The sequence below is a fragment of the Triplophysa dalaica genome, chromosome 13 (genome assembly GCF_015846415.1).
Source record: "Triplophysa dalaica isolate WHDGS20190420 chromosome 13, ASM1584641v1, whole genome shotgun sequence".
NCBI lineage: Eukaryota > Metazoa > Chordata > Actinopteri > Cypriniformes > Nemacheilidae > Triplophysa > Triplophysa dalaica.
This window is the reverse complement of record NC_079554.1, coordinates 10,744,504-10,759,268: the sequence shown is the minus strand read 5'-3', so window position 1 is coordinate 10,759,268 and position 14,765 is coordinate 10,744,504. Positions and strand designations below refer to the sequence as shown.

The window sequence follows — 14,765 nt, the reverse complement described above, 5'->3', positions numbered from 1 at the left end:
GTATAAATGTATATATTTAAAGGATAGTTCACACAGAAATTAAAGTATTTTCTTACAGTCTTTATCCTTAAGTTTAACACAACATGAGTGTGAGTTAATAATGATCTGGTCCTTTAACTATTATAAATGCATTAACTTCTTATCAATTGACGGAGCTGAGATGTATCACACTTTCTTCATTGTGATTAAGTTCTGGTTAAATTGATGTTATCTTGTTTACTGAGGTGATGAAGAGGTTTTTTCCAGACAAACTTTGCACAAGCTCCGCGGGAGGGTGGCTTCAGTGTTTTGTTTCTTGCCTTCAACAGTGAGTCTGTCTGCAGCTGCCACACTGTCACTTGTGCCAAACACCAACAATAGACATTATACCCCCTACCATTAGATTATCCCTCAATTTGCTATTTAAGCCATGAATCCAATTTTCTGCTGCTTGAAGAAAATCTTGGTCAAGCTTTTAGCAATAAGCTGTAAAGTGAAGCATTTGTTACGTGTCTAAATCGTTGATGTTTGAAGAATAAATCAAGGTACTCTATTTTATTACAATACCTTGCAGCTCGAGCTCTGTGTTTTGCATTAAATTGCTTTAAGTGCAGATTTCCTTGGAAACATGTTGAGCAAGACACAGCCTACCGAAGAACTACTTTCCTCTAGTCTTCAAACAGACACAATAAACCATGAAGTCTACTTGCAAGTTGTTGGCAGGTGGTGTAAGGAGGAGGGGTCATTCTCATTCTTAAAAGCATTTCATCTGACATTTAACATTCACCTCCTCGTAAAAGTGAATTTTGCTTATTTTCCCAGGATAAAAAGTTCATTTTGACTGTTTGCCTACATAAACTGAAGATAGACTAAGGTGTCTCTTTCTTTTTAAAAATATTCTTAAGACTTCTTAATATCTCTCTGGAAGCTTCTGGGTACTTGTTAAATCCACAAGTTCATAAACTTTCACTCTCATTTAGGCACAAATACCCACACAAACTCAGCTTTCACAGCCCTTCCACAAACAAACTGTAAACACTGCCGCAGCAGAACGCAAAGCGCTTTGGGAGGAGCGAAATTCAAAGTGGGCGGGGTCTACATCCAGCTTACGTCCTATGAGAGATTTGAGTGTTGAAAAGAGGTGTGTCTACAGGATCATCTGTGACTGCGTCGTCAAAGAGACTAGAGAGAGAGAGAGAGCAAAAAACAGTGACTGGAAGGGTGAGACGGGGGTAGTGGGGCATTTGTATGAGGCTGTTGAACAGCAGGGCGACGTTGCTCGTATGTTCGCCGGTCGATCGTGTCGGATCGTTTATGTTCGTTACTTGTTTTAGGATTTCAAGCGCGATTATGGAAACCCTGTTGGTCTGATCTACGACGCTCATGTCCGCAATGACTCCGATTACTGAAGTGACATCCTTGAATCTACATGCTTCACGAGCCCTTTAGAGAAGATCCTGTGCGCGTGTCGTTGCGTTCGGAGACCGGTATTATTTCCTCGTCAGGGATGTAACGCTAAACGGACTTTACTCACACGCACCAAAGGGTAAGTTAACACGCATTGCGTTGAACATTTGATGTTTTAAATTCGCATGGCATTCGGAATGAATGTTTTCAACGGTTGTGGTTGGGAGTGCACGATGCCGTGTCCGTCCCTCCGCAAAGGCAGCCGGGTAGTTTTGATGGGCAGGTGTGCGGTGTGGACGTGGACTATCGTGTCTGCCACCGGGTTTGGCCGTTGAATAATCCCTGTCTTTACGCATTTGATCAAGTGCCATCGTGCAGCTCTGCTTGCTTAATGCAAATGATGCATTAACTCTCCATCAGAGCTGCGCGTGCATGCGCGTGCATGTGCGTGTGAAGGAAAGATCTTAAAGGGCTTGCAGGCATTCATTTTCATGTAGGGCAGATAATGGAGATCACCTTGAAAATAGAAAGCCCCCTTTATTGCTATTTTGTTCTTATCAGAGCTGTCTTAAAAATTGTATAGTCATCACTTCATGTATGGCTTGTTTTCTATGTAGCTACTGTATGTTTGGGTGCATTCTTGCTCAGGCGTGAAAGGCAAAGTTCTTGGGTTGCATTTTTCTTTACTCTTGGAAGTGATCATTTCTCACTGTATCTTTAAGGGACCGTGCCCACCCCTCAGCTCTGAGCTGTCATTCTGAGGTTAGTTATGGTCTTTTGGTTTCAAGCTCAATTCTGTTGTCACATCTGTTCACACTCAGATGTATCTAGGTTAATACTGAGGCAGTAATGCATGCAATGCAGCTGTTTAAACCGGTCTCAATCTCTACCCGTGTCCTGTTGCACGTTTGTATTTCTTAAGAAAATTGCTTTAAAATAACCGCATCTCGGATGTATAACTGACAGGTGTTATTGTGATCATTATTACTGTTCATATTTGGGTTGCTTTGGGAGTTAACGTCATGAAGGGAAGATGAATTCGGCCCATTAACTTATAGGCTCAATTCTCATTCAAATATTAAAGTAGTTGGTTTTAATAAGAGGGTGTGGCTCACCCTGTGAGTTTCACCATTGGTGCTTCATCCTCTCCATGATTTGACTTAAACTGACAAAGCTCTCAATTCAGTGGGTCATTTGAGGAGACGGCTTTAGGCGGATGTCATCCAAAGGATTTTTCCAATTTTGCATGTCAGTCCTCGGATTATCGTAAAAAGAGGGTTTAATGCCGGCTGGCGTTGCATGTGCTGGTTACCATGGCAACAGAAGGGAGGGATGGACGGTAGCTCCTCGATGCGTACGTGTCGGTTCGAGGCAAATGTCACATATTACTCTCTCAAGGTATACACGTAGTTTCAAGTCAAAACAAAAATCAAAATTCTCGACGTTTCATTTTTTTCAATGTGCACGAAAATATATTATAACGATTTACTGTTGGACACAGTAGTGGTCTTCTGTCTTCAAGTACGTCTTTTGTGTTAACAAAATTGACACGTTTTGTAAGAATGTCTCTACCCCTAAGGGAGGTACAGGATCGAATTAGCATCCGTGGTAGACAATGGAGCCAGTGAGCAGCTATACATTTGAGTCAGGTGTCATTTCCTGTCATTTCAAGGTTTTAGGGTTCACCAGCATCTCTTCACTAATCTCCTATCTGTTTTCTATGACCCACGCAGCTGTCATGGCCCTCAGGCCAATGCACACAGGCGTGGCCCTACATAGACCTTACCGAGGCAAGTTCAGACTACCTTCTGCAAACATGCCTGCTTTCTTGAGCTTCTTAATGTGGGTTACATTGACCCACCACATCTTCCAAATATTTAAGCACTGTGTACAAAGCCACTGCAGAGATTAAAGGAATAGTTCACTCAAAAGTGATTATACTTTCATTATTTACTCACCCTCTTGCCTTTTAAACCTATCTGCAAAACACAAACAAGATGTTTGGAGTGTTGGTAACCGACTGCAAGTCATTTTGGTTCGGTTTCAACATTCTTAATTGGTAATTGACAGTAAAAATGGGTATAGTGTAATGAACCCCTGAAAAAGGTTAAATGTCTTTTAAACACTATCACTGACTGCTCCTCTTAACCCAGTTTTGTGTGCCCCCTCACAGGGTGTGTCGGTGTGGATTGGAATGCTCATGCTATATGTGTTTGTGTGTGTGTGTGTGTGTGTGCATGTGTGTGTGCGCGCTTGTGTATGCAGTTTGTGCAAGTGTCAAGGGGGGAGGGTGGTCTCATTGTCTGCCGAACATGTTTGACAGGCTGTCTGCGAGGGGGAGAAGCTATTCAAGCCTCTTCATCTTCTCCTCCTGGTTTCCTTCTAAATTACCACAGACAGAAATGGAGTTTGGAATCTGATCCCCAGCTTCAGGTTCACATCGGAGCTGGATAGGAGGAATCCCCGCCTGGCTCGTGCTGCGGTGCTCTCTCGTCCATCCAGATCCAGTTCATTAGAGTGTGAGGGGGAGACGTAGCTGTTAGCCATAGCCAAACCACCACCCTCATGATTAATGAAGGACTTCTCGCATATACACAGTGTTACTCAACACTTCTTTTGAAAGGCAGAGACTATATCTCACTTTCCAGACTGGCTCAGGGGTCCTAATGCGGGGGGGGGAGGCGATGGCTTGCATAGAGTGGTTCCGCAGTTCTCCTGTCCTAAATGTTGATTTAAGACCGCTATTTGAGACAAGCATTAGAGACTTATCGGTGTGTGTAATGTGTTTGGGGTTTTAAAATCAGTGCCGCACCGAGGAACATTATTTTTTAAAGGGACATTTCACTCAACATGAAAATTGGCTCATTTCAAGCCTGTATGACTGTCTTTGTTCTGCAGAACACAAAAAATATATTTTTAAGAATGTTGGTAAACAAACAACATTGACCCCTATTGACATCCATTGTATTGACACAAAACCTTACAAGAACTTATTTTGTGTTCCACATACAAGTTTTGAATGACAAGATGGGGCGAACCATTCTTTTAAATCAACCCTTTAACCCTGCTTATGTGTCACAGGATCCAGCTTCTGGCATAGTACAGCACTTTACATATAGAACTGTGTTAAATACAAACACTTCAGAAAATGGCATGTTTGCAGTCATAAAACATGTTAGCATTGTGGACCCTGGGCAAGTTCAAAGTTCAAACACACTTTACCACCTTCCCTGTTGTCAGTATTCTGAGAAAAATCTGATCCCAGAGCACTGTTATAGTGACATTCATGCTTCAAAAACCGCTCCGACTTAAGATTGGAATCAATAAGGTACAGCGTCCGTCCAGACAACCAAATATAAACATTGGCCACTCGAAGTTCACCTGCAATAACTCATCTAAATATTTTGGCAGTCTGGCTGGTTGTAGTTAATATTTACAAGTGAGATTTAGCTTCACAGGAGAACTGTAAATTGTGTTTGCAGCTCTGTTGAAATTTCTACATGTGGTAGTCACCTTTGCACCAACGGCTCCAAGATCTCACTATGTGTGTCTTCAGATGAAGTCATGAATGTTAAGACTCGATATGTCTAATAATTGTTATACAGAAACCAAGTCAAGAAAGACAAGTTGCAGATGCATGCCTTGCTGACTAACCGTACTTATTATGGATCATCCCATGGATCATTGTGGATCAATCTTAATAGCCTTTAATGCATGTTTAATGTTTTTCATAATCCCTGTACAGTCAGCTGACAAGCTTTGTGTTGGATATTCAGCATTAGTCAACAGTGCAATGGAATAGTACGTCTGTTTAAGAGAAGATACATTTTTTATATAGTTGCCTTGTGCTAGAGTTTTGTATAAGGTGATTTACATTTCGTCATTTAGCATTTTATCTAAAATGACTTACAAATGAGTTAAACAACGGAAGCAATAGGAACAACATAAGGACAACAAAAAGCATAAGTGCAATAAAATTGGTCTTACAAAGCCTTATTCTACCACTTTTTTATTCACGGTAAGACACAGCTGTGACTGCTTCCTTTTATACATCTTATGTGCTCGATATCTAGTCTCCTTGTCTAAACTGTACATTAGTCCAGGAAAGTTATTTGATTAAGTGCCCTATGAGTTTTTGCTGAGTAAGAGGTGAGAACAGATAGAGAGAGAGAGAGAGAGAGAATGTAAAGAGACTGTGTCCGGTCTGTCACATTGGATCAAGTCATACACAGTATGTCCTGACAAATGACTCTCATTCCTGTCTTTCCACTTCCCTCAACGTTTCTCTTTCTGTTTGGTGACCTGACTGACTGGATGAGTATTGAAACATAATCTCCAAAGCAACAACACATTAAACGCTAAACACACCAAATCTCCACCTATTGTCTGCAGGTGTTGTGTTACTATAGTTGTTTTAGAATGACTCGGGTGTGTGCGACTGTAAAATAGGTCACTAGTCTAACAACATAAGGAAATAGGTTGCGCATTATGGAACGAGTGGAACAGATGCAGACGCATGTGGCTAAAAACAAATGTAAATCGTAAACTTAAAATTCAACTAAATTCTATATCATGCAAGCAAGCAATACTTATGCTGGTTCACACCAAACGCCAACAATCGCGTTCCATGTTCTTTATTATTCGCGGGAAAAGATTGTTAGTTCCGCCTGAGTGACACGATCTGACAAATATTTTCAACCTTCACTGAAGATGAGATTGACACGCGTTCGGCGCAATTGCGTCTATACTTGTCTTTGCATTGACTTTGTATGTAATTTACTCGCACAAAATGATTATTTCGCATTTGGTGTCAACCCAGTGTTAAGTGTTGATATTTGACAACTGTGTTCGACCACCCAGTCGAGTGGTGATCCTGTAAGGATACACCACATCTAAGCCATCAATCGCTGCAATATAGAAGTAGGCTCCCATGTTATCCTTGTAAGCTAATTGACTCTAAATAGCTCCTTTATTGTGTAAACAAAGTTTGCTCTCTAATCTATTGATTCATTAACATTGTTTGTAGCACTATTTGAGGTAAACTTGCGACACAAGCGCAAAAGTGGATGTGGCCAGCCACATAAGGACAATATTATGAAATCCGAATGTTTTCAGTCATGTCATCTCATTACCGTTACTGTGGGAGGGATTTTGTGGTCCACATCGACAATAAAACTTTAAGCATTAAAAGATACAGCTACACCTTTCCTGTAGCTCAGTGGTAAGAGCATTGCGTTTTCACCGCAAGGTTGTGGGTTTGATCCCAGAGGATTGCACATACCTATGTTTAAATGTGTAGGATATTGCAATGTAAGTCGCTTTGGATAAAAGCGTCTACCTCATGCATAAATGTACATGTAAATATCTAAAAAAGAAATGAGTTGGCTGAAGACAACAGTGGTCAGTGCAAACCAAAAGTGAAAAGTTGCAAGAATTTCATATGTGGCAGACAGTTACAGGTGGGTCATTCTCGGGACCACTGAACCATCACAGCAGTGAAGATTTCAAGTATTAATATCATAATTCGGTAACACAAAAATGATCATAATATAAAAAATGTGTTCTCTACAATGCACATAACATCATTTTAATTTTGGTAACGAATTTATCATTTTTTCCTGCTGATATGTTGTAATCGAAGTCAAATAAAACATTCTGAAACAAAAACAATTGGAGGTTCAAATGACAAAAATACTTTTTTACTACAGTAATGAGATTTTTTAAGACCTTTTTTACACAAATATTTTTCAAAATTGTGTTAAACTTTCAGTAAAGTTTTGAATATGTCATACCTTGTATGTTTTTAAGAAATACATTTTTGACAAAGGAACAAAGATTTTGTGAGAATCACCCAAGTAAACAAGACATGCAATACTGTAGCAAGTTTTCCGAGCCATCACATTCTACCGTCGTTCCTTACTGTCACGTTAAACCACAAGTGTGATTGATCATCAAAGGTTTTACATTCCATTCAGACATCGACATAGCTAAACGGATGTTTCTTGGCCAGATGAAGCTACACATTATTTCTTCCTGGTACTGGCACCAACTCGCATTGAACACTGATGACATTATATGTCAATTCAATATACAATATGATCCCCCCCCAAAAGCAAAATGTAGTGTCCGCAATAAGGTCTCTTTGTTTTAGAAATCTTTGACTGAAAAACAACAGAATCCAAGGAGTTCCCGATTCAAACATAGACTTGAACCCAATTACCATTGGTACCCTGGGGACACAGGAAGAGTGACAAGTGGGTGCATGGTGAGGGATGGCAGTGAGGTTATGAGAAGCTCGGCTGGTTATGTGTGGAATGTGACCTGTCAGGACAGGCCCACGGGGAAGATTAGGCTCTCCGCAGGGCCAGAGGTGAGCTCAGATGGAAGATTAATGCAGTTACTGTATCAATAGGAACACCAGCGGGTTTCAAGGGGCGAACAACAGTAAACCTATTTTGTATAAATCACATGTAAAAGGCTGTGAATCTCAATGAGAAAATGAGCCATGTTTCCAAAGAAATGTTATGTTTGATAATGACAATGTAATAATATTTTTAAAAGGTGGAGTAAAATAGTAAACCTGAATGCTGCAATGTGTTTGCTTCCCTCTCGGGATGCTGTTGTTGAGAGACTTTGTCTGGGAGCTGTAATGTCTGTCATTATAAAATGTTTTTCACCTGCTTCCTGTTTGTTTTATGAGTTTGTCTGCATTTTCTGTCAGTATGGCTCATTTCTCTGGTCATTGCCATTGACGAGTTGACAAAGAAACGTTAATTATCTCAGCTGTTTAATCAAAGTGATGCATTTTTGAAGTAACCTACCCACAGCTAAGAAGTGATAAAAAAACGAACAAATGAAGATAGAAGAATATGGTTTCTTTTGTGTAAAAGCTGAGATTTTGTTCTTTCATTTGTCATATTGTTTGTCCATATATTCTTTACAGAAAATTTACTGTGAGCCATTAAAGTTGGGTGAAAATGTTAAAAACGCTGGCAACTTTTTTATAAAGAGGCTGGCGGCAAATGGGTTAAAAAATTGTTAAAAACAAGGTAAATGGTTGAAGTATATGTATGCTATACAACAAAAAGTAAAACAGAAAATCTATTTGGTAGCACAGTTTTAATTTTCTTTGAAAGAGCATGTTTCATCAGAACATGTTGTCTTTGGTTTTGACAAAGCAAATGTCTCTTTCAATGTATCATTATTTGCTACTTGCTAATAGCAGGTGGTATTAGAGGAAGCGGTATACTTATTCTAGAAACATTTGATCATATTTTTTTTTTCCCATTTCCTGGTAAAAAGAATAAAAGTTTATTTTGGGAATTAACTAGCTGATAGACATGGACTTTAAGCCACTAAATTAAGTTTTTAGAGTACATCGACCAGTGTGAGTCAGCAGACAATTTCTTATATTGTTGACAATGTCTGTCGAAAGTCTCCAGTGTGTCTAGATAAACATTTGACCTGTGCTTGTGTACGAAAGATTCCTTGTTTTCGTGTGTCTTCTTACTAAGAACACATTACACCTCTATGGAACAAACAAGGAAGTCATTTACTGTAAACTCTGTTCAATTGCCACATTTTTCCGCATTTTAATATGCCGCAGGAACATCCTGTTAAAGAGGCATTATTGCCGTTCAGACTTTACATCAGCCATAATTCATTCTTGAATGAATTTTACTGTTAAGGATTTACCAGCAAAGCCTGAGGCAGTCACATGGTTGCCTGGTGCCTTGTTTCTTCTCTCAATGCAAAGCAGTCAGGTCACATGACCAGCTGTGTTTGTTGTGTCAGCTGAATAGGTAGAAAGGAGAGATCATATTGCATGTCAACAAGTCACAATGCCTGAACACTTTCATTTTAAATGCTGACCGATGAAACTGTTTATTTTAAGTGGTATTAAACCACACCATGAGTCAATTTTAATAAGGAATGAATACATCTGCACTAAAAGCACATCTTATATTTAGCATTTTCTACATTTTGTTAATAAAACATTAATTCAGAAATTTTAAAAAGTTGTTGTCGTCTTATATTTATTTCACAATACACTAATTCATCATATTTAAATGCTGATTTAAGTATGGGAGGACCTGGACAGGACAGACTTTAGTAACAGGGCATACTGTATGCAAATTATGTTTATTTTTACGTATTTTCAGAGCATGCTAACCCTTCTTCTTTGAAAATGATAAAAATGAAAACTCTAACCTCTCTCTCTCTCTCTCTCTCTCTCCCTCTCTCTCTCTCAACATGTATTGTCTAAGATGGTTGAAACCTGGTAACTTGTTGTTTAGCACTTCTTGTGTTACTGCGTCCTATCAACCGCTTTATTGTTTTACTCACTTGTGCTTTGGATAAAAACGTCTGCTACATGCCTAAATGTAAATGTAGTTTGTCTGTCAAACTGTTAAGTAAAGAGCTTTTCTGCTGCCTATTACCACATCTACATTTTTTTACGATTAATCGCATGTTACATTGAGCAAAATCTGTAAGGACATGTTATAAATAGGGGTGTGACTAGACGTTTATCAAACGAGACGAGACACAAGACTGGGTTCACGAGAACGAGACGAGACACGATTTTTAGACTTTTTGAAAGAAATCCTAAATTATGAAATATATAGGTAAAAATTGTATTTTATTCACCTTAAAAACACAAAATGCAAAAAATGTAGCCATTATAAAAGGACCTTGTACTTTATGAAACAAATTAAACTTCTATTTTAATAAATTATGGAGTAATAAACAATATATAAAACTCAACTGACAGGCATCACAATGTCAATCCTCCTTCCTCCACTGACTGAACCCTCATAGCCTTCAGAAAAACTGTTAAAACTACATAAACACATCATGTTTTATGCTTACATTGAACTAAAGTAAGAGACAGATTATCTGTTTTTGAAGAGGTTTGCCTCTGAATGTATTTAAATGTATGTGAACTGGCAATTTCTAAACTGTACTTGTTGTACAGTCAGCCCAGCTGCTGATCAGAGTGTTCTGTACAGTAATGAAAACAGGTCACACCACAACAAAAATGTGCACTCACACAAATGCTCCAAAATATATTTTGAGGTGACACAGGTATTCATTATGCTCGCAATTTCGAGCCCAACAACGAATTATGCCAATTGCATGAGGATATTGTGTTCCTGGGACTCCTAGTTATAGCCTGTAGGTTACCTGACTGCTTGCTTGCTTACTCAAATATTTTTGTGATGTAATACAGTGTATTGTAATCTGCCATAAAAAGTGTGCATGTCTAGTTACATCTACAATTTAATAATAATGATGCTATAGTTAATAATTCTGGCATTGTGTGGACTAACTTCTTCTTGCAACGAATATAGCCATAGATGCCGGAATAGCATTCAGAAATAAAACAAATATCATCACTGCGATGACAAAACCAATTAAATAATATTACATTGCTGATAAGACCTTTAAAATGTATTTCTATTATTAGAATTTGTTTGTTTTAATCAAAGGAAATACAGTAATTGTATTATTCATATTGACTGCTTTTATACAGTAGCTGTATAACCTACTGTCAATAAACAACAGAACTATTAGAAACAGACTTTGTTAGTTCTTTACAAATTGCATTCATTGATTTCTTATTCATTTCAACTTCTGTTACTCCTGACAAGACTACACTGGTTTGGTCACCGTTCTCCAATCACCCCTTAGGAATACCACAACATAGATTTCTACAGACCAGGCAAGACATTGTCAAACAGCACAAACCAACTTCATTGGCAAAATCTGATGCAAAATTCACCCAGTGTTGACTTTGAGCTGGTAAACAATAGAACCAGTTAATATAGACCCTGAGTTGGAGAGTTCACATAATGGTGTCAGCTTTGCACAGTTGAAGAACACTTGATAGTCTTTTTATTTCTTGTTTAATTCTTGTTTTACTATAAAATAGCTAAAACCCTTAACTGCCACCGTCCCCTATATGGGACACCTTCAATATTGTGCATGTAATTTCTAATCAAATGATGACGAACTATATATCATTGGAAAGTCTAAGATTCTAGAATACAGTTTTATTTGGTGTTTTAATGTAGGAAGAGTATTTTTTTCTATTTTTTAAGAGTGTGCTTACGTTTTTGACATGCCCGCCGACGGGCCTCCTAAATTATTTTTGTGAAAATTCTGATCTTATCATGACTAAGTATATATCGTTGGAAAGGTGTAATTTTATAACTGTTTCATAAATTAAAGTTTGTAAGAAGTGTAATTGATTTATTATGACTGCTGTCACGTGCTTGCCAAAGAGAGCGTACTAACAGGTAAATCCAAATAAGGTATTTTAATAAGAAATCAAGAGGCAAACAGGGAACCAGGAACACAGGAAACGAACACACGTTGACATCAAACACACGCAGCATAAACAATACTCAACAAGGAATACAAACAAGGAAAAGACTTAAATACAACAGATAACGAGGGATCAACAGGTGATGGGGATAAACTTATAATGATATTACCCACGGCAGGAAAAAAACTAACAAAACATAACACAACTGTTACAACTGCATATAAAAAATAAATGCCTCCTGCAGAACACCTACTTATACTTCAATAATTTACATGCAAATTCTTATCTTATCATGACAAACATTGTTGTTGTAAAGGGCCAAGAATCTTTGATTTGATCAGTTTTTAGAAGAATAATTTATGTAGGAAGAGAATTTGATACATAAATGATAATTGATTCATAAATTAGTGTGCATCAAAAGTATAGTTTCTTACAAATGTATTGTTCTTATATTGTTTTCTGTGCTTTTGTATAGTCTTTTGTCCGTTAATTGGAAAAGTTATAATGAAACAAAAAGCGAAACAAAAGGGAACTCAACGTCTGTTGTGGTCAAATTTCAGATCAAGTGTTAAAACCAATCATGGAAGCATATAAAATAGAGCAGCTAAACATTTTTGTAATAGAGCAGCTATAAAACTGTGTGTCGAGACCAAACTTGATACAAAGCCTGGTGACCCTTGGAACTTTGACTTATGAAATTTTGGGGGTTTTCGTTAAAAGAAAAATAAACCTTTTGTAGGTTTTTTTATTACAATAAACATTCCAAAATCACTTAAAACACATAGATTTTTTTTACCAATAATCTGCTAACAGTCTTTCAAACAAGTTCGAATCTTGTTTAAAGGATGCTTAACCTAATCTTTGGTGAAAATATAACTATTTTATGAGGTGATCATTTCTCTGAAAGCTGGTTGTTCTAAAATGTACAAATGATTGTTCATTGTATATGAATTGTCATTTTAGAAAATGGTAATAATTGGAATAAGATGGAGTTGGTATATTTGAATATCTTCACTGGTAAAAATTACAAAAATACTAATAAATTGCGGACCGAACCATTCCGATTTGTAGCGTTAGCAGCATTCCTCAAGTGAAACTGATTACTAGTGTGGCTTCTTTTTTTGACGCTAACCTTATGGTCTAATGCTGTTCAATGTTATTTTATTATCAGCTTGGAGTCAGCCAGGGGTTAGCCAGAGAATGTGAGTGAGAGAAGAGCTTCTCTTCTTCAGCTTTCCCTATCTGGATGTTTGTTGGCGTGCCAGCCACACCGTAGAATTTTCCTCACAGTCACAATGCGCTCCTTGGCCATAGGTCTTTTTCTCTGGCTGTGTTTAGATATTACACTACTGTAATGTAGTAATGTATGATGATCTTTTGTAGAACGATAGATGATCTTAGAGTCTGCCAGATCACTTCTGTTGGTATGCAGAATGCCAGTAAGTGCATCCAGACGTCTACTCTGAACAAAGGCCTGGCAAACATGATTCTTGGGTTATTTTTGGAAAAACTCGCAAGCTTACCTCCTTCACATATTTAGTTTTTTGTATAGGAGTCTGACGGATCTTATTACATATGTTTGTAGTTGAGATTAAAAAGGGGCATTTTGAACCGTATCCAGTTGAAGGGAGGGGCAGCTGGGAATTCCACTGAGACAACAGATGGGTTGATGGGCTTTACTTTCAGCTGTACTCCAGCTGTGTGGATTTATATCAGTGACCGACAGGCGGTCGAAGGGCATAAGTGCCAATCTCGCCCACCCAAGGGAACGTTAATGTCTCTACCAGGGCAGTCACAAAATCAGGTTTTCACTACAATATTATCGTGCCCAAAAGAATTCACGAGAGTAATATTATTTAAAACATATGTGATCAATACATCATGGCAGTGTATTTTTACATTCACTTATTTGTTTTTATTAGTTACAACTTATACCCACCCAAAATTTTAAATAATACGTTGAGTTGACAGACAATTTAACCTGATTTTTTTCTTATTTACGAGCAGGGTTGGGAATCTGGATTTGATCGTTTCCCATTACGATTCTGCTTATCGATTTCGATTCTTAACATGTAGTTAAGAAGTAAAACATGTAGATATCAACCTGTATGGTCATTTAGTCTGCTTATTGACTTGTTTTCAAAAATAAATATTTATGAGCCCAGTTTTGTGTATATATTCACATAAAATAATTTTTTTATTACAATTTGTATTACCATAGCTGAACTACATCATGGTTAAACTATGATAACTATGAAACTACGGTTAATTTGTGGTTCCTGTTCTTTTTAATGCAAATACTATAGTTAAACTATGCTTACGATAGGATAAATGTTTTTAATTTCATAATTAGTTTTATTCGTTTTTATTGAGATATCAGTAGATCACACAACCTGTGTACTATTCTGAAAACATGCACACAGGAATTGATAAGAGGAATTCATTTATCTCAAGTATCCGATTCCTAACCTTTCGTTTCCGATTCCAAATTCGAATTGAAAAGGAATTTGTCTGATGGGAATTGCACAAAAACATACAATTTCTAGCCCATTAACACAATATAAACAATCATAATTATTAATATTTTGGTTATCATCTGTTCTTGAGATTATATTTTGACACTCTCCTAATCTCCATCCATGTGAATTTTTTTATTTCATTGTTTATTTTATATTAAGAACCCCTTTTATTTTTCGCTGTGTATTCAATATTGTATATTTACTTTATTTTTAACTTCCTCATTCTTTACGTTTACCATTAGTAATGCTCAATTTATAACCGCAGGATTTTTTACAGTTAAACATGTGTTGCCTTTTGCCACAGTCTGTTACTTAAAGACCTCAGGGCAAGACATCTGTGATCAACATCTTTATCCTATTGGGCAAACAGTTCTTCTCTTGTCATAAAGTAATCGAAATACCTCACGGGTGTGATCGCACACCTGCATGCCCATAACGTTTAAAATCCTCCAGAAATTTAGCTCAGTTTGCAGTTTCAAAATTTGTGGTCCTATTCATCGTTCCGGCCTCATTGCCATGTTTTGTTTATT

At 37.5% G+C, this 14,765-nt stretch overlaps 1 protein-coding gene across 2 annotated transcripts in view; it reads left to right on the top strand.

Moving 5' to 3' along the window:
- Window positions 1–1,178: 1,178 nt before the first annotated feature.
- daam1b (dishevelled associated activator of morphogenesis 1b) overlaps window positions 1,179–14,765 on the top strand; it is a 55,185-nt gene continuing 41,598 nt past the window's right edge. For both annotated transcript variants that reach the window (XM_056763944.1, XM_056763943.1), the window contains exon 1: window positions 1,179–1,525. The gene's annotated coding sequence lies outside the window, so the exon portion shown is untranslated. The remainder of the gene's footprint in view (window positions 1,526–14,765) is intronic.